This window comes from Protopterus annectens, chromosome 4.part1 (assembly GCF_019279795.1).
Source record: "Protopterus annectens isolate FY-2018-M chromosome 4.part1, PAN1.0, whole genome shotgun sequence".
Lineage (NCBI taxonomy): Eukaryota > Metazoa > Chordata > Ceratodontiformes > Protopteridae > Protopterus > Protopterus annectens.
In genome coordinates this window covers 553,452,020-553,477,247 of record NC_056734.1, presented here as the reverse complement: position 1 = coordinate 553,477,247, position 25,228 = coordinate 553,452,020, and the positions used below count along the sequence as shown (strand labels likewise).

General features: G+C 40.8%; 1 protein-coding gene across 1 annotated transcript in view; it reads left to right on the top strand.

Annotated features, from left to right (window-relative positions):
* LOC122801251 (beta-galactoside alpha-2,6-sialyltransferase 1-like) overlaps positions 1 to 25,228 on the top strand; it is a 1,163,740-nt gene that overhangs the window by 704,555 nt on the left and 433,957 nt on the right. Inside the window, exon 4 of the mRNA XM_044070803.1 lies at positions 11,110 to 11,167. The gene's annotated coding sequence lies outside the window, so the exon portion shown is untranslated. The remainder of the gene's footprint in view (positions 1 to 11,109; positions 11,168 to 25,228) is intronic.

Below are 25,228 nucleotides of genomic sequence, written 5' to 3'. Positions count from 1 at the left end.
ACTGATTAGATTTGTCGCCTTAAAATACCTTGCTTTCCAGTTTGCTTCCTGGCAGAGGTATCTTTGTGGAGTTTACATGTCCTGCTATCGTATCCATGTAGGTTTTAGTATTAATGGCAGACACTGCACACGAGTAGATAGCCCTTTATTAAAATAATGTGTACTGAGATTTTGTTTAAAGACATCCGTGGTTGAGCCTGACTTTCACTGCTGAGCATTCTTGCGCTTATTTAATTTGTCTGTTTGCACGTAAAGTAGACATTTAAGAAATATAAAGGCAATCTTCTGTTTTTTTTAAATTATTGTAGTAGTGTTCTCAGTATGTTTTGTACCCTGCCACCCTATGCATGGTCTTTCATTTAGTGTCTTATTTGCCACAATTTCATCAACTTGGTGTCTGCCTTGAAATTTGCTTGATGAAGTTTTCTTCAATGTGTGTTTGTGTGTGTTATGATACAATAGCATCCTGTCAAAGATTAGTTTCTTTGCCTTGTGACTTCTGAGTATCATGAAATGTTGTGTTCCTTTCTGACACTGAATTGAATAAAGTGACTATTAAGGAATGAATGAATGAGTAATCTCTCGCACGTATGCAGATTGAAAAAATAGAAATCCAAACTACAAGCTGTGAATCCTGTAGTCTTCTCCAGTAGCCATTCATACTCCTTTAGCATGAATTCTGTATTGCCCCGTTGTGCATATTCATTTAAAATATGGTTCCCAGTTAAATTCCAGTGCTAGCCTGTATAACTGCATGAGTGCATTAGGAAAAGGAAGGAGAAAGGCTAAAACAGACTGAATAAGCTCAGAGCTGCAAGCACTATTGTTGGCTCAATGTAGAGCAAATATCTCCTTGTTTATGTTTATACACGAAAACGCAGTGAAGTGGAAAACCATTCTTTGATGACCAGTTCCCTTCTGTGAACTTTGGCCATTTATTTTTGCAAAGAATTTGAGCCTGCTCAAAATAGTAAAGCAAAGCTAAGAAAAAAAGAGATGTCTGCACAAATTAAATTGCACTTTACTTTTTTGTGGCAGAAATAGCAGCCTTAATGTTTGTGTTGACTTGCTGTGTGTGCACAAGGCTCTATATATAGACTTACCTTTGTGTCAGGAGTAGGACATAAGGCGTCCTGGTGGCCTCATCAGAAAACACATTCATCACCAAGGACGGCTACCTGACTACAAGCATGGTGACTGAATTGCTGTAGGCCTAGTGGCAGCACTGACATAACTTCAACATCAAGGGTATGTGAAGGATATATCGAGTTCCATTAGTTTGGCAGCTTTGTTATAGGTTCATAGGATGATACTAGGCTATTGACCTGGAGGCCCTTATAAGCCTAGCCAAAAGTTTCACCCATGTTCCCTCAAACTTAGCACCTGTTTCCCCTGTCCAGCAGGGACACAGGTGGGATCCCAGGGGTATATAGTTTCTGTTTCCCTTCCAGTTGTCCAGGTTCCTCTTAAAGAGGGGTAGATAGATACCCTGCTTGACATGGAGAAGGGAGTCTATTCCACAGACAGGGGAGTCTTTGGGACACACATCTATCCCACCAACAAGTTCTAATAATGTCACAGTCCAGGTTAAGGCCTTGCGTGTGGGTTGCGAGAGTGGAGTCCATCTTATGGATATGCAGCAACTCCATCAAGGCTGGGTCTGAAATGGCCTTGTATGCCAGGCACAGGTCACCTCTGAGCAGTCTGTATGAGACTGAGTAGAGGGACAGGGCTTTTAGCCGATCTGTATAGGATAGGTGTTTGAGACCCTGAATTTTCCTGGTCAGGAACCTCTGTGTTCTCTCCAACTGCTGCATGTGCTTGGCAAGGTACATGCTAAAGGGGGCATTGTAGTTGATAATGGGTCTGATAAGGGAGGAGTACAGGGATTTTATGACCTCTTTGCTCTTGGATGAAATACCCTTATTTATGAGGTGGGCCATGTAGAAAGCCTTTCGTACAACGGAGGCAACATGGTGGTCAAAAATCAGTATTGCTATATACTTGGTTGCCCAAGTCCTTCACGACTGATTGCATGCTTAATACATTGTTATTAATGTAATAATTAGTGAGGATGACATTTTCCCCAAAGGGGGATGATGATTCATTTCTTGGCATTCAGTTTGAGGCCATGCTTCTAGCACCAGTCATTAGTTTGGGTAATCCCCTCTTGGAGGATGTTCATATCACTAGGGGAATTTAAGACAGTGCCCAGCTTGTAGTCGTCTGCAAACCTGGTCAGCCGTAGACCGCTGGTTTTGGCTTGCGCCTAAAAAAAGTATATGCCAAACAGTAGAGGCTCCAAGAACGATCCTTGGGGTACACCGCTTGTTACGGGTCTCCTGCTAGAGATGGTTTCCTCTACTTTGACTGAGTGGGTTCTATCAGTGAGCCATTTAGCTATCCATCTGGTAACACAGGGCTTGATGCCTAGCTGGGAGAGTTGATCTATTATACCCAAGTGGGGAATAGTGTCAAAGGCTTTGGCTAGGGCAAGGTAAGCGGTGTGCACCATCTTCCCCTTGTCCATGGCTTTGGTGACTGTTTCAAAGAAGTTGACCAAGTTTAACAGGCATGATCTCCCTTTGACAAAACCAAACTGTGTGGGGTCAAGCGTTTGGAGGTTGGCAGTGTCCTTGTTTATAAAGTACATGATAATGCATTCCATGGCCTTGCAGATCAGGCTAGTTAGGCTGATGGGCCTGTAATTGCCTGGGTCAGTAGAGGCTCCACCTTTGTGTAGAGATTAGAGCACCTTTATTTTAAGTCTGATTTACAGGGGATAATCTAAAACATGGGGAAAGAGTGAAGATACAAAGTATGTCAAGTCAAAAGGGGTGGGCGCCTGTAAGCTTCTAGGGGTGACAGATGGATGATGATGATTGATTGCAGAACCATCCTTCATTTATGAAGCCAGGCTGATACTGATGGGGCATATGTTTCTGTTTTCAACTGTGGCAATTTCTTGAGACTTTTTATTTTGCTCCTGGTGCCAATCAAGTGACTTTGTAAAGTGCCAGCTGAGCTAGCTACAGCTCTTATATACATGCAACTGTGACAGCTAGCACCGTTATATGCACTTGTAAATCAGATTGAAACCAAAGGACAATTTTCTGCAGCAAAATACTACATTGTTGCTCCCTATTATCATAAACTGCAGAATAACAATATTTCTGCTTAGCTGAGAAAAAAAATCAGTTTCAGTTGTTTGCTGGATCTTTTAACATTGTTTATTAAAGTAATGTAAAATACTTTTTTATCAAGTAAAATATGTTTCTCTTTTTGAGTTATGCAGTATCAACGTAATTTTCAAGTGGTCAGGGAGTTTGGGATAATTGTTTACTTGTGCTATAGGTAGCACTTGGTAAGCAAATTTCTGAGTTGAGGGGTAGCCGACTATATCTTTCTCGTTTGTTGTAGAGTTAACGTTTCTGTGTGGATGTGTGCATGTGGATGTGGGTACAAGCACGTAGACAATGATGATCTGGTATGGATTTTATCTGCTCCAGTATCCACTTCTGTTGGATGCCTTTTTGGTTGAATATGTTCAAAAGGCCTATCTTAATGATATTGAGTTCTGTTTAAGCTCTCATCCCACCAAGCTAGATGAGGTAAACATTTGCTCTCCAACGTATGTTATTATGTTGAAGTACAGCTTCCACTCAGATGTGTCCTGCCCACAAATCCATTAAGAATTTTAAAAGTTGAAGTATTCCATCTTATATGTTTTGACACTGAGAAAATGGCTGCCATACAGGAGATACCTAAAACAGACACCTGGTCTAACACGTAGCCAGACTGTGGAATAGCAAATCAGTATTGAGCACCTTACCTACATCTATACCTTCCAATCCAAATAATTGGAACAGGGCCCTTGCCACTGAAAATAGTACCCTGGATAGGACCCAGGTATGTTGTCACTTATAATAGTACCCTTGATGGGATTTAGCTGTGGAATAATATCAGATTTATAGCCCTGATTGTCAAGGTGTTATACTTGTAATTTTGTGATTATCAGCCTTATCTGTTTGACCCCTGCCAAACTTGTCTACTTTGGCATGTGTATTAATCATCGGGGAAGAGTTATCTTTGCATCTGTTTTTCCAGATAAAGACTGGCAACTCTTATTGCTTCTTCATTTGTAAAACTTTGGTGTACCCCAGGGGTTAGTGACAGGGCCTCATCTGTTCTTGGTCTTTATGAATACTTCAGAATTTCCTTGCCTAATATTCCTGTCCTCCTGTCTTGCTGCAGATATGGTGATTTGGGCATCTAACTATTTGCCATCTTAAATTAGCACAACACTTGCGTACTCTTCTCAGCACAAATCTCAACACCTTGTAGCTGTCCCTCATCTCCAGAAAAGACAGATAACATGATCTGTCGTACTGTCAGTGCCACTTGTGGGGTCAAGACACCTGAGCTGCCCCTTTCCTTCAGGTGGACCTCCTGTAAACAATACCTCATTTCGATTGTCCTGGTTTCTGAGTTAAAAATTTGTTGTATGGCACAGTAGCTACTAATCTGAAGGACTTCAGGTTATGTCTGTCACAAAATAGCTCACTTCTTAACCCTTGCTGTTAGTCATCTTTGCAAAAGATGTGATCCCACTGAGTGACTAACTTACTGTTAATTACCAGGTTTCTTCCACATTTGCAGTTCATTACAAATCCTGTTGAATAAGTTATGTGAGTCTGTGGTGTCAGCCCCTAGCAATGAGCACCATTGCATCACACAGACCAAGGGCATGAAACTACCCTTTGCCCAGAGGGCTCCCCATACTACATGCTGTCTAATGTGCAAAACTTTGTTTTTCTAAACTGTTGTCTCCCCCTTGCATCACTTCTCATATTCAAACCCTTCACCCACAGTTTGTGCTTATCCCTGTAAAATCCATTAACTATTCTATCTCCATGTGGCTCAATGGAACACATTATCAAAATATTCACTTTATGATGCCCAAAGACTTGCAGTTGAATTTTTTTATTATGAGCAATACCCTCTCCATCAGTTTGATATGCCCGACCAGCCATCATGTATGCTGCTTGAAGTTGTACATTCTCTGCCTTCTTGTATGCCCTTTAGCTAACATCTTTTGTTAAAACAAAAGTCATGACTCTATAGCTGCTCTTTGTAACTGCCAGCTCTGTCCGTACAGAGGGATAAAGCTCCAGGTAACATGATTTGACTAGACAGTTACCTGTTAGAGACTGGTCTGGGAAAGAAAGGAATGATACTCCATTTACTTACCTTTCTTCAGGAGGAGGAAACTGTGGTGTGCTTGTGTGGAGTGTTTCTGTGGTAGGGTTCTTCATGGGACTGTGGTGTGCCTGTATGGAGTGTTTCTGTGGTAGGTTTCTTGGTGGGACTGTCATGTGCCTGTGTGGAGTGTTTCTGTGGTAGGGTTCTTGGTGTGTACCAGGAATCACTCGGGCACCTGTCCAAGCTGTGTGTGTAGGGGGGCAGATCCTAGGAGACTGTCACCATAGGGTGTGATATCCCTCACAGTGGATAATTGCACAGCCTAACCTCAGTCTTGTAGAACCCGTGTGAACAGGGGTAGGTAGGACTGTAATCTGATGAGCCTGTTCACCTCCTGTGAGTAGCAGTGCTGGCTTTATGTCCTCTCCATCTCCGAACCCCAGCATGTTTACCAGTTAAACACCAGGTGAAAGAAAAATGAGGTGGTATGAAATCGGGACACAGACCATGCAGGATCAGGGAAAAGAATAGACTCATAAAGCGCTGTGTTGCCATAAGGAAGCACAAGTCCAACTCCCTGTATGAACCTGTGGCAAACAAAAATGGGCTTGATCCACTGATAGCGTAATTATTGCAGGGCTTCATCAGCAGCCATGTCATCATACTCGTGTGTTTCTGCTGATCATGTGTGTATGTACTGTATGTATGTATAATATAATATATAGATAATTACATGGATTTACTTACCTATATTGAATGGCACTAATATTGACATGAATAATGTTGACATCAAATCATTTACATTATGTACATTGACATGCTACTAAGCGTGTAGAGATCATCTATCTCAATGCACGCTAAAACCTTAAAACAAAATTAAAAAGAAAACATTGCTAATTTTATATTCTAACTCCGAGATCACACAATTCTCAGGGAAAGAGCAAATTCCCCAATCCTGAGGATCATCTGATCTACTTTTGTTGACAGGTGTCGAGCATCTGTTTAGATGACCAAATTTTCGACTAAACAGATGTCTCCAAAAGTAGTACCTTCCATATATATGTGTGTGTATATGTATGTATGCGCACACACACACACACACACACACACATGTGTATACATTTATGTGCACATATATATATATGTAATATGTTTCATTTTAGAACTCATTCAATTTTTGGCTGTTTTTCATTTTCTCTGTAGCAGGGTCAGTTGAAAAGGACCACTGAGTCCAGGCTTTGTAGCTTTCATAAAATTATAAGGCAATCATAATTACAAATAAACATGTTGGCACAACAACAGGTGGCATGTCAGTTAACTACTGATGTATGCAATGGTTGTAAATATTGAAGTAAAATTGATGGGGAGGGATGAATGCCCAGTCTTTGCATGCAGACTGCTTAGCTTTGTGTTCTCAAGCTGCATGGTAGCAGCTAGCACTTGTCATGTCTTTATCCAATAGTCGCTAATGGGATAATGCTGGGTACTTGATGAAGACTGGTCATGCTTTCTCAATTTATCACCGATTGTGCCCATGTCATAGTTAAGGGTTATCCTTTCCCAAAATAAGTTAATTGCATGAAATCAAGCTTTCCATTAAAGAATGGTAAAACAAAGGAGTCCATATTAACTGAACTTTTGTTGTGGTCTTGATTTCCAGCTTTGACAAAAAGTTATTTTGAAGTCAATGTGTCTGTGCAAAAAGTGCTGATTACACACCATTTTTTCTACTAAAACTTTTAAATGCAGCAGGCATTTTTAAAATATAATTTCCATTGATAGGTAAATCATAGGGGTCTGTATCAGTTTGTTGAAGGTTTACTTCTGCAAACCTTTCCTCATCGACCTGAAACCACTGAACGTTCAGTTCCGTGAACATTCACGTCTGCGAAACATTTACGTAGGAAAAGGAAGCAGTTGGGCCAACAGCACAAATTTGTTCTTTTCCTCACTGTAGTGCGATCTTGGAGTTGGTGTATATAGTTAGGTGGGGGTGTGGGGGGGGGGGCACAACCCCCCCCACTTGGGAGGGTTTGGCATAACTGTGGTGTGTGTTCCAGTGTAGTGTTGGACAAGTGCTTCCTTTCCAGAATGTTTTGGTTTCATTCAGGACTAACCACTTTTCTGATTCTGAAAATAAGCATCTAGAATTATTGGTGTCTGCTTAGCCCTATTGCAAGTAAGGAGAATGACCCTGTGTCTCTCATTGAAGATATCCCTGCAAACTCTGTTTCCAATCATTCTTCCTCAGGCATTCCTGTTGTCTCTGGAACTAAAGGATGCCTATCTCCACATTCCTGTTCACCCTGCTTACAGGAAATTACTGAGGTTTTCTACTGGCTTGTCTCACTTTCAGTTCTCTGCTTTACCTTTTGGAATGTCTGCAGTCCCCAAAGTCTTCAAAGTGCCTCACCCCAGTCATGGTTTATGGCAGGAGTCCGGGAATCCAGATATTCCCGTATTTGGACAACCTGTTAGTACATGTTTCTTCTCAGCAGGTACTCTTGATTATTCTCAGATTTACCCTGGCCCTACTTATGGCCCCAAGTTTCGCAATCATTTTGAAAAAGTTAGTAATGAAAAGAACCAAAAACCTAGTTTTCTTCGGATGCAGATTAGACACCAAACTCCTGTAGGCCCTACAATTTACTTCCTTCCTGTCCTCTTCATTCCTGTACAGTAAGGGAAATACTTAGAGTGCTGAGATTCATGATCACAATCATCCCTATTGTCCTCTTTGCCAGACTTCATATGAGATAGATCCAGATCCAGTGGTACCTGCAATCCACCTAGTCCCAGTTCATCCCCTGGGCACACAAGTTTCTCTTCTGCCTTGCCTAAAGAATGAAATACTTTGGTGGATATCACAGGTAAAGTGCAACCCAAGTGTTCCCTTCAAACCACAGACACCACAACAGAAGCTACACATAGAAACATCAGATGATACATTGGGAAGGCACGAACAAGCAAAATGAGAGTTCAGGGACAATGGCCTACATATCTAAGATCAGAGCACATCTGTCTGAAGGAGAGGAGGGCACTGATAACGGCCCCGAAGGTCTTCTCCCATTCTTGCAAATCAGGTTCTGTAAGAATGTTAACAGACAACACAATGGTCGTATGTTACATAAACAAGCAGGAGAACACCAGATCTTACCAACTATGCAGATTGGCTCTTTTGACTTGAGAGCAGCACACAAAAGTAAATCTCTCCCTCCAAGCATTTTTCATTCCCTCATGGGACAATGCCCCTGTCAGCCTTTCTAATCAGATCAACAGAGCATACCCATGAATAGAGATTGAACAGGGAGATCTTACTAGACATAGTCCACAAATGGGGGACTGTCACAGGTGGATCGTTTTGTCTCCAACAGCAGACATCTTCCACTCTGTCTTCAAGCTTGGAAAATGGACACAATGCCCTTTCCACAGAAAGGGAAGTTCTTGTGTGACTTCCCTTCACTTTCTGTTCTTCCCAGGGTCTTTTGAAATTCCACATAGAATACCCAAAGATCTTACAGGTGACTCCATATTGCCCAAGGCAGCACTAGGTCTGCTTTTCTAAGTTCATATAGTAGTTAACATTAGCTATTTGATGTATTATGCAAGGCTACCTCCAGAAGTTTCCCTCTACAGTGGCCTTGCTCATACAGCAGAAGGGCTCAGTACTTCATCCCTACCTGTCATCCCTCAGTGTGATGTTATGGATGATAAGATTCTGATCCCTTTTAGACACCAATTTTCTGAGGAGCTGCTTAAAGGTTCCCCAAGAGGCAAAGAAACCACTCAGCAGGAAATATTGCATAGTAAAATGAAGAAGATTTACTGTATGGTGTTGGGCTAAAATCAGGACCCAGTACCAGCTAATACCCCAGTGGTCCTTTTCTATTTATGCAAGCTTTTGCAGTCTAGCATAGCATGCTTCTCAATTAAAGTGCACATTTCTCTCATATCTGCATGCCTACCTCTGGATCCCCTGCTTCTGGCAAGACTAGAGGTAAAATAGTTCTTAAAAGATGCACTCCACCTGAAACCTCCAAGGAAAACTATCCCTACTGCTTTGCACGTCTTAAGCTTTGGGAATCGCCCAACAGTTCGCAATACTGCAACATTGATCTAAAGATGGACATAATGCAGTTATCTAAGAAGTTATTGTCGCAGTAAATGTCCTGCTGATCACTGTTGCAGTATTCCTTCCCTCCCCACCTTCCCTTTTCTCTGGTTCTTCCTTCCTTTTTCCTTACGGACTGAGGAAGATCTGTGTCTTTCTGCCTTTCCCATCTTAACTGAGCAGTTTTTTCTCAAACTTCTTCAGGCTTACTGGCTTGGAGATGGTCTGAGAATTTGCACCTCTATGTCCTCTTGTGTTCCCTTATGCCCATGGGTTTAGATAATATGCCATCTGTATGGGTCTATGGAAGGTTTAGGCTTTGGTTCTCCATCCAGATGTCCAGTTTATTTGGTGAGACAACACAACAGTTTGGAATAGTGCAACAGTGATCTGTTGGACATCTACTGTTATGGCAAGTTGTTACACAAATATACTTAATACTTATAATGTGTAATATACATGTCATATTTACATTTATAGCTGATTTTGATTTTTTTACATATCCATAAAACAAATGGCATCACAAATACCAGTTCTGGGGATCTAAACATTGTCTGCAACATAAAGAGGACATGTAAATGGGGATGGGTATGTGCGTCAAAGATTACACTTTCTCTGGAACAGGCTTTAGTTTGTGAATGCTGATGTGTACAGGCCTATATCATAACCACAACAATTCCTTGGGATATTGATACATCATTAATATTTTGGTAAACGTGGGGTAAGCTTCGGTAAGCTTAAAATGGCTTTTGGGCCAATAGTCTGTTACCCACCTGAACCTATAATGTAAGAAAACTAGTGTTTCACTTTTCCTTATGTTGCAATTAGTGCATGTCTGTTGTACAATAATCGTTGGAAGTGTATACAAGGGATACATCTGTATTGCTTAGATATGCAGTCAAATCGCTTAAACTGAACTTCTAGTAGTCAAGACTGGTCTGTATATTCTATCTATGAAGGGATTCTTCAAAGGCTTTGGATATAGCCACATTTTGTCTTCCCAAGCAAGTGCATGTAGTTCCTGCAGTTATTGCAGTGATTGTAATAATTCATATGCAACTCTCATGTCTGTGGAGCACCTTTTACAGGTGAACTGAAAGGCAGAACTTCTGCATGTGTGTGAATGCCTTTACAGGCCTTTTGCAGTCACCCTATGTGTTTACTACTTGCTTTTATATATCTGATTGCATGCATCAGAGGTGTAAACCTCTGCCAGCGACTTCTGCACTCCTTAAAGACAGCCTATTAATATATACCCTGCACACCATTTTTCTCCCACCTTGCAGGCTTACTACTTATTTATTTAATATTTGTTTACTGGGAAAGTCCAGCTGGGACAGAGCCCATTGTCAGTGGAGGCCTGGGGTGAAATGCTCCAGACTACTTATGGAGGTTAGGATGCTATCTGTATTTGTTTATGCCAGTGCTTTATTTTTTGAAGCTATTAATTTCACAATTTTCCTATGTGTTCAAGGGGTGTAATCCAAGATGACAAATGAAAATAAATTAATCTAGTAGTTAATTATAGATATTTGACGTATTATTTTGGGGGGCGGTATAGTTGTCCATAAGACTGCAGCCGATAGCCTCATTTATGATCATGTAGTAGATGTGCCTTTGAAAAGGGCTCCACACCTTTGTAAACTGAGGCCTCTGTAAATATGCGTTGATCAAACATCTTGCATCTTATAAGTCTGATAGAAATGAACAGAAGTTTCCTATTTTCCTGTATAGGACATTGACTTGATGAACACCCTTTTTATAACTTGAGTCCTTTTCTTTTTTGTTTTGTTTAGGCTTAATTCTGTATGATGACCCAGTGAGATGAAACTATTCTAGCGCGAACATCAAGAGGTATGTGATGGCAATAATAAACATTCCTGCTAGGTTAAACTTGCTTGGCATGTAAAGCTTTGAATAAAGTAAGCTCTGCAGTATAGCCTGCTGTAATGCAGTCCAGTGAATGAATTCTTGATGAAATGCAGTCCAGTGGAAGAATTCTCCGTTTGCTGGTGTTAATTTGATAAATGGAAAAATAGGGGTTGTTAGTTTGATAAGGAGGGGTTAGTGACCTACCTGCACTATGCAGGATACCAAGCCCTGCTACTCTTGACTCAGAAAAATTACATTCATTCAGAAGTGATGTAATTCACTAGACTTTACTTCGGAAATGCAGTTTCTCTGATCATATTATACTTTTAATGTTTTTGAGACAAAGCTGGAGCAATCTGCTATAAAGCTGGTGCTTGATGTCAGGGCTCTAGTTGCTGAGTTTGCCAATCCCCATAGTCTGAGCAATTTAGATTCATTCCTTAGTGACAGCTAACAGACTCCTTGCACTGTTTTTTTTCTTTTCTAAAGCAGCAACAAATGAATATGTTGCAAGCTAAAGATGCATTGCTATCTTTCAAAGAAGAGCATTTTGACAGACGGTAATGACAGCTTGTCGGTTGTCAGTATGGTTGGCAGCCTGTAAAGTTTGGCTGCTGGGGCAACATCCCAGTTTAACCTGCTTTTCCAATGGTTGTGCTAGAGATGAAGAAGATTGCTAGATGTAGAATGCCTGCAGAAGAGTAAGATCGTAAGAAGATGAGAACAGGAAGCAAAACAAGCCATCTCCAGACATAATCTTACCAGCTACAAAATGTACACTATTCACCATGTGTACCAGCCATGCTGCAAAATAATTGGTTGAGTAGGTGAGAACAAAATAAGGGAGTGGAATAATTTCTGGGAGTTTACCAATTAATATGACCTTAGAATAAGATGCAGTGCTAAAGAAGAGCATTTTTAGTATTTGTGTATTTCTGCTATGGGGATGACCCACAGGAAAAGTTTATTTTTAGTAGCTCCACACAAATTGTGGTGGGTGGAGGGCTGCAGGAAGCAACTGAATGGATAGAGATAATTGGAATGGGGGGGTGGATCTCTACTATGACATGAGATTGACCATTACATATGATCAAGCAATAGATGGGGACAGTTACTTTCATCCACTGACTGCCTCGACACCCTCTCATTATAGTCACGTCTTGGAGTATATCTGACTGCAGATCAAAAGGCCAGCCGTTGGTGAAATGGAGCCCTAGCCAAAGGACTCCATGGACCCCCATTGAACACTGTATCCCTCTTACATCTCACTTGTGGCCTTCTAGCCATCCTAGCCCAAGTCCATCCAGGTTGATTACTACTTTCTTGTTTTGTATAACATTCTGTCATCCTTTTAACTTTTTCCTGCACACTTTTCACACACCCTCACCAGCCAAGACTCCAAATGTGCAGGAAATAATTGAATTAAGATGTTAGCCTGGGGTCTGCTAGGCAGCCAGTAGTAGTATGTTCTAGAATCTCTGATGGGCATTGTAAGCTTCTTTTTTTCTTTTTAAATAACCTTTTCCTCTAATGATAGTCTGAACACAAATTGTAAGTAATAAAAGAAATTCAGTCTTATTTTATTTCAAGGAAAAAATAGTTGTATCTAAAGCTTAATGTTCAAAGCTAACAAAATACTAGTTCCCAATAAACTGAGGTGACAGATGCTTGGAAGGTTATAGAAATCCTATCTGGGAATAGTGTCAATCTCTCTATCCCTCCAAAAAAATGGCTTACCTTCTGTGTGCTCTTCTGGTGTTAGATTGGAATGAAAATAAAATTGCAAATGGCCACAAGCATGCATTATACACCTCTGAGGGTCAGGAGGTAGAAACCAGACAACTTGGGATAAAACCTACACCCAGATAAGGGAGTACATTCAGACTCCACTCAGAAGGAATCTCAGCCAAAAACTCAAGAACTAAGTACTGTGGGATGGCTGTGCTGCACCACCGTGCCAGTGGTCATTTGCTATCACACACATTCTGGCCAAAGCCCAGTAGACAGTCCCTATACCCAGAAAGTAGTGTCACATTTGTTGACCGTCTGCACTTCTGATCATCTTCTTCTTTCTTCTTTCGGCTTTTTCCCGGTTAGGGGTCGCCACGGTGGATCACCTGTCCACTCATGATTGGCAGTGGAGTTTTACAGTGTCGAGTTGCCAGCCCGGCGCCCAACCTTCCACAGAAGGCACACACTCACACCTAGGGCCAATTTAGAGTGTCCAATCCACCTACAGCATGTCTTTGGGATGTGGGAGGAAACCGGAGCACCCGGAGGAAACCCATGCGACCACAGGGAGAATATGCACACTCCACACAGAAGGCACCCCAGCAGAGAATTGAACCAGAGAACCTCTTGCTGTAAGTCAGACAATAATAAAATAAAAATAATTTCCCACTTAATCATTTTTAACAAACACACTTGTATGCCTCTGACTGTATACCACAGGATTTTTATTGCAATCAAATAAATCAGTAAATGCACAAATAAATGTCACAAATGAATATATCTTCTCAGCTCACATATGGCTCTCAACCTCTTACATAGCTCAAGAATCAAAGGTAAAAAATAATGGGGGACAATGGGGCAAAATCAAGAAAAGCTGTTACTCATATTTAGAATGGTGCTTGAATATTGGGCTTTGCAATGGTATGCTTTTTCTAAAGGCTGTTACATTTGAAATTCAAATGTCTATCATTATTTGCAGGCTGATTGATTTAAATAAAAGAATGCAAACTTTGAGAAATGAACCAAAATATGCAGCACAAATCAGGAACATTATGCAGATGCAAGGATAGTTGACAGCTTCTGTGCCCAGGGCTCACATACAATTGCATGTGACTACCAGTTGCAACCAGTTGTATGACTGTAACTGGAAACTTCAGCTGTTTGACAGCTATTGTCTTTATATACTTAGAAATTTGTTAGAATTAAAAGCTTTGCATTAGCATGCTTTTTCTGAAGGCTGTTTTTAACTCAGACCTGTCATTGTTTGCTGACAGCAATGATCCTATATTTAAAAGATGAAAGCACAATGGAACGTGGAGATCAGTGTGTATGATATACCTTTAAGAAGCTTTCCAGTGAGTCAGCAGTGCATACAACTACTGAGCATGTGCAAGCAAGATCATAGGAAGTTACTAGACTAATGGCCCTTACATGCCTAGCCAAGAGTTTATCTCCAAAAAAGAACCTCAGTCAGGACCTCTCGCCCATGTCAGTGAGGGCCCAGGTGGAACCCCTGGGACAAATTTGTGGTTTCCCATCCACTCATAAAGGTTGTGCTTGAAGAGAGGGTCAGCAAGGTGCTCTGTTTGATGTATATGGGAAGTCTGTTCCAGAGACACTGCAACCTCTGGGAGACAAACCTGTCTCTGCAGCAGGTTTTGTTGATGTCTCATATTAGATTCAGGCCTTTTGAGCATGTAGTGCTTGAGGAGTTAGACTTAAGGATATGGAGCATCCTTAGTAAGGCAGGGTCTGAGACTGCCTTTTAGGTAAGACACAGATCACCCCTGCGTAATCGCTACTTTACCAAGTAGAGTGATAGTGATTTGAGCCTGTCTGCATAGGACAGGCGTTGGAGGCCATGAATTCTCTTTGTGAGGTATTTCAGTAGCTTTTCCAGTTGGTGCAGATGTTTGGAGAGGTACATTCCAAACGGGCATTATACTCAATTATTTGTCTAATGAGGGAGGAGTATAGAGGGGGTAATAACCTCCTTTTTTCTGGACGCAGTCCCTTTACTTATGAGATGAACTAAGTAAAAGGCTTTTCTGACCACTGCTGCTTACATGATGGTCGAAAGTAAGGTTGTTATCAACCCGAGTACCCAGGCCTCTCAAAACAGGTTGTGTACTTAGGGGGTCAGCCATAGGCCTTTTTGTCTTTGCCTGGACCTCTGAGAAATAGATGTCAAACAGTAGGAGTCCCAGGACAGATCCCTGGGGAACTGCACTAATGACAGGTCTGCTGTCAGAGGTGGAGTTGCCTATTTTGACTTTGAGGGGTCCTGTTGGTGAGCCAGTTAGTCACCCACCTGATGAGATAGGGATTTATGCCAAGTTGTTAGCTTTTCGATGATTACCGAGTGGGGGATTGTGTCAAAGGCCTTGGCCAAGTCGAGGTAAGGTGTATATACTGACTTTTACTGACTTTCCGTCAGTCTCAAAGAAGTCAACCAGGCTCAACAGGCAAGATCTGCCCTTGACAAATCCGAACTGGGTGGGGTCAAGTGCTTGACTATTGCCTATGTCCTTGTTTGAGATCTATAATAATACACTCCATGGCTTTACAGATTATACTTGTCAAGCTAATAGGGGGGTAGTTTCCAGGGTCAGTAGTGGCACCTCCTTTGTGCAAGGGGATGATAATGGCAGTTCTCCATTCTGCTGGAGTGAAGCCTATACTTAGGCTGTGGTTGAATAGGGTGCTCTATGTCGAAGCCAGCTCTTGCTGGAGATGGTGCAGAATACATCCTGGAATACTATCAGGTCCCATGGAAGCTGTTTTTTTTGCCTTGGATATAGGGCCTGTAACACTTGTTCTATAGAGATATGAGGTGTGGGACAAATATCAAGGATGTCAAAAGGGCCTTTGGGGGGACCGGGGAGTGAAGTTAGCACTGAACCTATCTGCTAGCAGGTTGGCTAAGTCAACGGGATCAGTGTAAGTAACACTGTTAAGTACTAATTCGGAACACAGCTGGGCTTTGCCATGGAAGTTCCTGATATAACTGAAGAAGACTTTATGGCTTCCCTTTGTTATGGAGTTTAGTTTTGATTCATAATTGGCCTTGGAGGTTTTCACTAATGATCTAATTTCCTTGTTGAGGCTAAGGAGGGAGTTTTTCCAATTTGAAATTTCTTCCTTTTTACCCTTGGACAGCAGTTTCTACCTTTTGTTGTAAAGCCTGTTGATAGAGGATGTCCATCAAACAGGTTTGTGTTTCCTTGAGGAGCAGGTTTTAGTTCTTTTGGGTATGGCTGAGTCCATGCAGTTGTGCAGGTGCTTGTATACTGCATTGGAGTACTGCTCAGCATAGCTGTCTGCATCCTCTCAAGGGGACGGTGCTGTGAAGTACAGATACCCTCCCTTAGGGGGTTGTAGTCAGCTTTTGAGAAGTTTTTTAGCTTGATTACGGCTGGGTGGGATAGAGAAACTTCAAATGAGACAGTCCAATGATCTGATCTCACCAGGGAAGAACATACTCTGGAAGTGGTGCAGTGAAAGCCAGTTTTGGTGAGAACCAGGTCTGGAGTTATCTCCCCTTGTGGGGGATGAGAGGAGCTGGTTTAGTGCATTAGAATTGATGAAGCTGAGGACTCATTGAGACAGTGCATTAGTGCAAGAATAGTTCACCCAGTCTCTGATGGGGTAGTTGAAGTCACCAATGATCAGGGTATTAAGGGGTACCTTGATGGAGTGAAGTAGAGTCAGGTAAGAGGAGTAAGAGGAGCAAGAGTACCATTTTGAGTGAGCAGCCAGAGTGTGAGCATGCGAGTATGTAGTCAGTCAGTCAGTTTGTTTTACGTTCAATGTTCCTGTTATCCGTCCTGATGTGTTTGTATACAATAAACCACTTAAATGAACACCCAAGCCTCAACGTCTTCTTAATGCACACAAGTAGAACGACATGGTGTCAGAATGGGATCCAGAGTTGCAGCTGTGAGGCAACCAGTTAAAGATGGACTATGCAAGAGTGGATCGTCCCTACTGCTCAAACGACTCGCAAAACAGGTCAGAAACAAATTCCAGGTACTAAAACTTGCTTAAATGATTTCTTTTGCTATAAATTGAAAATGAAGCACTTGGAAAGCTCAAAACAAATTTCTTATTAAACAAAATATCCAAAACTGTGACATATTGATAAAAATATTCAAACTAGTTATGAAAATATTTGTAACAATATCCGAATCGCATAAAATGTACAAAAAAGGGAAAAATGAATGTATTTTTTTTGCTGTGTGCTACTTTTTCATATTAACTAAAGCTATTCAAAACATCCAAAGTGTGCGAAGTGTTTGCAAGTATGTGCAATGAAGTTATTTCACAAAATAGTTATTTCAAAGCATATTTCACAAAGTACAGTTATTTCAAGGCATATTTCGCAGAGTACAGTATTTCAAAGAGTTTATTGTGCATTTGAATATTATTGCAAGTACCTGGTGTGTGTGCATATTTGTACATAATTACAAGGGCCATTTTGCATTGTGTTTTACTATAATCTGTGGGCATGGCAGAAGGGTTTTGCAGACCTGCACCACTTGTGTTTGATAACAGTATTGTAGAAAATTGGAGAGTGTTTGAGTAGGAATATGATATTCTCATGCAGGCTGCTTTTTCTGACAAAGACGTACATACAAAGGCATTTATTTTGCTTAATTTAGCTGGTTCAGAGGCCATTGAAAGAGTGCTCATTTGTGTATGCACCTGCCTGCTATGTTTGCAAGGGAGGTGGAAGACCACCATATAGTGGTACTGGCTTAAAGAAGGAAAGACCCAGAGTGCTTAAAATGTAAATTTAGAGAAATGTGTAACCCCCAAATAATTGTTACAAAGGAAAGGCACTTATTTTACACAGGGGATCAAAAGTCTGGTGAAACTTTTGCAGCATATATAACTGACTTGAGAAATAAGGCTAAAACGTGCAGATTTGCTGATTTGATACACGAGTTGATAAGACAGGCTTGTATGTGGTATTAACAATGACAAATGTGAGAAAGATTTTGCTTTGAGATGGTGATTTAACTTTAAATAAGGCCACTGAGATTTGTCAGATGTACAAGCTTACAGAAAAACACACAAGTATGCTTACAAATGAGAATGGCAGCGGAAGGCAAGTGAGAAAGCTCATGCTGATAGTATGTTAAAAGAAACAGGCCCAAGCACATGGCAGCTACTGCAGGTCTTGTAAAGGTCCCTGGGAAACCCAGAGTCTTTCCAGCAAATTCAAGAGCATGCTCAGTGTGAAGCATAAGGGTGTCAGCAAATTCAGAACATGTGCCCCCACCCAGCTTTAGTCAACTTGTCATAACTGTGGTGGAAATCATAAACCCAAAAGAGAAAAGTGCTTAGTTTTTGATGAGCAGTGTCATTCTTGCAATAAGTGGAATTATTCCAAAAGGTTTTGTAAATCAAATAAGGCACATTCTTTTACTAAAAGAGGGCATTCCAAGAGGCAAGTTGATCAATTAGAAAGCTGTAGCCCTAGTTCTTATCTTGATGGTGTCTCTGTGTTTGGTGAAACAGTCAATGCAGTAGGTTTGTGGGCAAAGAATGAGATCTTTTGTACCGTTTAGATTAATGGGAGTCCTGTAGATCTCAAAGTAGATACTGACTCAAAAGTGCAATGCTAAGTCAGCAGAAACATTTGCTAGAGTAAAAGCCACAGAACAACTTCGTTTGACAAAGCGTGCAAAGCTTGTTGCTTATGGTGATGAAGAGATTCAGACAGAAGGCTCAGTAGTGCTTTCATGCTGTTCTGCTGGGAACAGCTATGACTTGCAATTTTTCATAGTCAAGAGACACGTGCAGTCATTATTAAGACTCAGAGACCATTTGAAAATGGGACTGCTTTCACTTAATAAAGAAGTCCTCCATGTAAACTTGAATGACAAAAGCTCAAATTTTGTCCAAACTATTTTTCCGAGTATGGTGATATTTTTGCAGACAAACTAGGCAAACTACCAGTTGTATACTCCATAAAGTTAGACCCAGTGGTCATCCCAGTTATCAGACCAGCACAGAAAGTTCCAGTAGCTATGCTGAGCAGAGTCAACGCTAAGCTAGACAAAATGGTGTAGCTAGAAGTAATTTGTCCAGTAGAAGAACCTACTGAATTGGTATCCTCCATGGTTGTAGCTCATAAGAAAAGCTCAGATATCAGAATATGTATTGATCCAAGAGATCTGAACAAAGCATTGAAAAGGCCTCATCATCCAAAGCACACAGTCAAAGAGGTTGCTGCCCTCATGCCAAATGCTACTGTTTTTTCTGTCTTAGATGGAGAGAGTTCATTTTGGAAATTTTGCTTGACCGAAAATCTTCATTGTTAACCACATTTTGTATGCTATTTGGAAAATGCAGGTTCCTGTGAATGCCATTTGGAATAAATTCTGCCAGTGACGTCTTTCAGTGTGTAATGGAACAAATTTTTTGGGCTGTCTTTGTGCTGTTATAGTAGATGATGTGCTAGTAGGAGGCAATGGTGAAATCGAACATGACAGAGACCTCAGGAAGTTCTGAAAAGAGCATATGAAGTGAATCTTAAGCTTAATCCTCAGAAGTGCATATTCAAGCTTCCAGAAATTACTTATGTTGGTCACTTGTTTACCAGTTCAGGCTTATGACCAGATCTTTCCAAGCAAACAGCAATTCTCAAGATGCCAGCTCCAGATGATGTCCAAGTCCTAAAAAGTTTTCTTGGCATGATCAACTAGCTAGGCAAGTTCATTCCAGATTTAAGCCAACTTTCAGCACCACTCAGAGAGCTGACATGTAAAGATGTTATTTGGTCTTGATTAGAACAGCATGAAAGAGTATTTGATGTTCTGATACAGAAAATTGCTAACCCACCAACTCTTAGCAACTGTGATGTTCACAAACCAGTTACTCTTTCCTGTGATGCTTCTAAGTTTGGTCTAGGTGCAGTCATTCTTCAATAGGCTAGAACATTAGCCTATGCAGTGATAACGCTTACCCAGACTGAAATGTAATAAGCTGAGATTGAGAAAGAGGTTTTGGCAATTGTGTTTGTATGTTCGAAGTTCCATGATTATATTTATGGTCGCTCTATCCAGATCGAAACTGATCACCAACCTCTTGTTACTATTTAGAGAAAGGCTATGCATGCAGCTCCAGCTAGACTACAGTGTATAATGATCAAATTGCAAAAGTACAATTTCACTCGTTTACACAAACGTCAAACTTCTTTATCTTACTGATACTTTATCCAGATCTCCCAGAAAAGCCACAGAACAGCATAACGATGAGCAACTTGATTTTGAGGTCATGGAAATGAGAAATGAGAAATGTTTCTTCCACAAGTCTTGATGAGCTCAGAACTTGTACAGCTTCAGATCCAGTTCCCCAGCAGCTTGACCATTTTATCAGTTGAGGATGGGCCTTCAAAGCAATCTTTTTAGCAGTAGAAATGCAACCTTATTTTCCATGCAGAGATGAGATTTTGTCAGACAATGGTGTCATCAAGAAAGGTTCTAAGGTGATTGTTCCAAAGTCCTTACAACAAGAGTATATTAAGATCCTGCATCGTGGCCACCCAGGAACTGATTCTACCAAAAGACGGGTGAGAAGTCTAGTATTTTGGCCTTGTGTGTCAGGAGATACTGATAAAGTACTTTCATCTTGTTCACTATGTAATGGTACAAAGCCGCGCAGAACCACTTCATTTAAGCCAGATTCCTGAACTACTTTGGTTGTGGAATAGTCAACATTATTTGGTGTTAGCAGACTCTTATTCAGATTGGTTTGAGATTGACCTACTTCTCAACCTAACTTCCAGTACTGTCATTAGGAAGTTGAAGCAACATTTTTCTGTCCATGGTAGTCCGCACAGAGTTATTTCTGACAATGGTACACAGTTTACAAGTCAGCAGTTCAAGAGATTGGCAGAAGAGTGGGACTTTGTTCATATTACAAGTAGTTCTGGATACCCTTAGTCAAACAGCTTGACTGAACGTGCAGTTCAAAGTGCAAAACAGCTGTTAGAGACATCCAGATGTGACAATACCAATGTTTTTCTCAACTTGTTAAATCTCAGAAACATTCCTCATGATACTCTTCTTGGTTCGCCTGCCCAGGGACTTTTATGTCAAGACAAACCAAAACCACACTACCAATCAGCAGTAATTTATTGGTTCCATGTGCTAAAAACAACAAAGCAGTAAAAGCCCAACTGTTGAAAAAGTATTTGTCCCAGAAGTCTTACTATTATAAAACCAGCAAACTGCTCCATTCTTTACAAAAAGGGGAGATAGTGAGGATGCAGACATCAGAAGTTTTTGATCACATCGGATTTGTGAAAGGTGTGTCAAGAGCCGAGATCATACATTGTGAAATCACAAGGAGTGGAATTCAGACAAAATCAGAAGCATTTATTACTAGTATCTGAACCAGTGTTACAGCATCTTGCTTGTGACAAAGACTCTAGTTCTCAGTGTGACTTATCCAATGTTCCTGTTCCAGAGGACATTCCATCAGTAATCCCCATTCCTGAGAAAATCCCTGAGACTCCTCAAGCTGAACATTCCCCAGTGACTATCCCTGTTGCTAAACCTAGTCCTAACTATTATGTCACGTGATCAGGTCACATCTCGTAACTTAGTTCCAGGTACGCAGCAACCTGGAAATGATTGTTTTTCTTTTAGTGTCTGTATAGTTACATGCCTATTCCAATGTCATTGTTTACATGAGATAGCTCAGTAAAGAGGGAGGATGTAGATCAGTGTGTGCGATATACCTTTAAGAAGCTTTTCAGTGAGTCAGTTGTGCATGTAAGTACTGAGCACATGCAAGCAAGAGTGCCATTTTGAGTGAGCAGCCAGTGTGTGAGCATGCAAGTATGTAGTCCGACAGTTAAAGTTCAATGTTCCTGCTATTCATCCTGATTTGTTTGTATACAATACACCACTTAAATGAACACCCAAGTCTCAATGCCGGCTTAATGCACATAAGAAGAGCGACAGGACAGACTAAAATATGAAGCAAAAGATAAAAGGACATTCTGTGAATTTAGTTGTGAGCATGTATGTCATGCAGTCCCTCACACACACACACACACACACACATACACAATTACACACACACACAAACTATTACTGTCACTTGTATGGCTGTGACTGTACATGGCTGATGTTTGATTGCCATCAAATTAATGTACAAATATAACTGACACAGGAATTTATCTCATGTTCAGTGCTGTCAAAATATACTGTGCAACCCATTTCAACCCCCTCATACTTTTCTACTTCATAGTTCAAGAATTAAAAAGAAAACTAATAAAATGAAGGCAAAGGACCAAAGTCGTGGACAGCTATTGCTCTTATCTACTTTAAAAGCTGCTAGAATAACAAGCTTTGTGTTAGTGTGCTTTTGCTGAAGGCTATGAATTGTGAAAAATCAGATGTTTGCCAGAAAACCACAAACTTTACAACAGTTTAAAAGTATGAGATAAAATGTGGAACCTGGGACAATTTAGAGCTTCCATTAACCTCCATATATACACACATTGTACATATATGTAAAATACACACACAGACACACACACGCACTATATATCAACTTACACACTTAAAAACATTTGAAGTGTTTGCCTTTCTGCATGCTGGCAGTAGCAGACAGAGTGCTTGTTAAAACAACATACTCAAAAGTCTGTCCCCATTATTAGTGCCGCTGCACTCTTATCTTCAGTCTTTCTGGTGCTTTCAGTCTCAAGCTGTCATAGCCATCCTGGGTGGCCTGAGCCGATCAGGAGGACTCCTCACCGCTTCATGCAGCAGCCCAGTGAGATCCTTGTGGAGCGACATTTCTGACGTCTTCGACAACAGATTGGTGAAATAATCCTAATTGGAAGTGAACTAGGGTGATTTTTTTTCAGTGTTGGATAACTGAGAGGAGTTTAAAGCAACTGAGGAAGAAATAGGAAGGCTGACTATTACTTAAATGAAAAATAATAATCCCCTTTCTGAATATTTAATAACTTTTTGGTTGCTTTTGTGGGGGAAGGGGTGAGGCTGTAGCCCAGTAATCAGTATCACATGCTGTCCCTGTTTTATTTATTGCGTTTAATCAGGTGAGTTGCTGGTCCTTGGACCCTTTATATCCCTGACCCGGCTGGTGGTGCACGAACAATTTGTATGAATATATAGTGCAAAGTATATTGAAGAATATTAAACATTTACATAGTTTTGGAGTTCAGAATTTAAGAAATGTGCACCAGGTTAGAGCAGTACAAATCTGAAGTACATTTGTTATGCAGCTGTACTACTAATGCTAATTTGAAATGCATTCATTGTGCAGTTTTGGTATAACTACCTCAGAAGGGAATTCTGTCACACCCTGGACTAGATAATCCTAGTATGGAATAGATGTAGAAAATAAGGTAGAGGTGCTGTTAAACATGCTTGTTTAGTAACACTGTGGAGCAGGGACATGAGAGAGGTGAGGGGCAGTGACTAATACACAAGTAGAGACATATTTACATACTTATAGTGTTTGATATACGTTTGTGGAACTGAGCCACCTTTAGAAGTGGGAACCAATTTTATTTGGATATTTTAGGCTAGAGGTTAATGCTAGACTAGTCATTGTCTGTAAAACTGGAACATTTATAGTTGCCTTTTAGGTGGTCATAAATATTGCAGAATGCATTGTATTCTGTTTCCTGTCTTAGTTTCTTAAGGGTCCTGTTCCAGATGCAAATACAGTTTTGCCTAAAGCATCTGTTCCCTACGGTGTAGTGGTGATACCTTGTTGGTCAGTGAATACTGAGAGTACATAACTTGTAATTTAAATCCCAGGGTGGGGCAGTAATGCTATCATATATTTCTGAGGGTAAGTTACACTAACAGGAGTACAGATCTTTCTGGTAGGGGGAGGTAGTTAGCTTTTAGTAGAGAGATGCAGTGATGATCTCTTAAGAGACTAGATTGATAAAACAGCAGGTAGCATTGGTAGTGATTTGTAGTAGACAGGTGTTTTGTGAGAGTATGTGTTCTTTATTTCAGTTTTCAGATTAACACTTTTTTTTTTGCTATTGTCTGTCTGACTTCAGGGTGAGGAGATTTGATATATTAATCCAGGTAAAAACCTGTGTTTATTACAATTAAGGTGCGCATTAACCAAATTAGAGATAAGTAGACAATATTTGCATAAATGCACATAAAACCAGCAAAGAGTAAACATGTTACTGTATGGTAAAGGTTGCCAGGTAACAGGCATACAAACTAGAAAAATGGAGTTTGTAAAACGATATTAAGAACTACCAGATTATATAGTATAGCTGCAGAAAAAAGCAAACAAAATCTAGCAGCAGATGAGTAACTGGGTGAGGGTGAAAGGGGGGGGGGTGTTTTTTTTTTTTTTTTGCTTTGGAGGGAGGTGGATGCAACTGTAATAACCCAATTATGCTCAGGTTATTAGAGGGAAGAACTTTTTTTATTATTTTTTTGCTCTTCAGCGGAAGGCTTGGGAGAGGATGGATATAAATGTAGTAATCCAGTGGCTGCAATGCAGCCTTCAGGTTACTACTGTCGGGCGTTTTTTTTTTTTTTTGGGGGGGGGGCTCTTCAATGGAAGAGAGAGCTTGGAAGGGGCATGGATGTTGCTGTAATAATACAATCGCTAGACTGCAGTGATTGGGTTATTACAGGGACGTTTTTTTTTCCATTCTTCTATTGAAGAGCTACCTCAGGCGGGGCGCTGGCTGATATCTGCACAAGATGTTGATGGGGCAGCTGCTCCTCTGTCTAGCAGAAGGGAAATCTGTGTGGAAAGGGAGACGGGAGTAAAGGCGTAAAAGAAGGGAGTTGGTTTATAGAAATAAAAGGAATGGGAATATAGAAAGAATAAGTAAAAAAGTGTAACGATAGTGCAGTCTTTTGGCTTTTCCCAGTTAAGGGTCATCACAGCAGATCACCGGTCTGCTATTGATTGGCAGTGGATTTGTACAGTGTCTAGTTGCCAGCCCAGCACCCAACCTTCACAGAAGGCACACAAACACACACACACACTTGCGCCCCTATCTGCATGTCTTAAGTTCACTCGACCGCAGGGAGGACATACAGACTCTGCACGGAAGACGTTCCAGACGAGAAACGAAACCGAGAACCTCTTGTTGTGAGGCAACAATGCTAACCGCTGTACCACCACAGCCGGGCAAAAAATGTAAAGATAATAACCTAGTTAAAGACTGATAACGTATGTATATAATTCCAGTATAAACAAGCGGGGGGGGGGGGGATTGATGATCTAAATACAAGTGTATGATATATGCATGAAACAACATAAGTGCATTCTGTT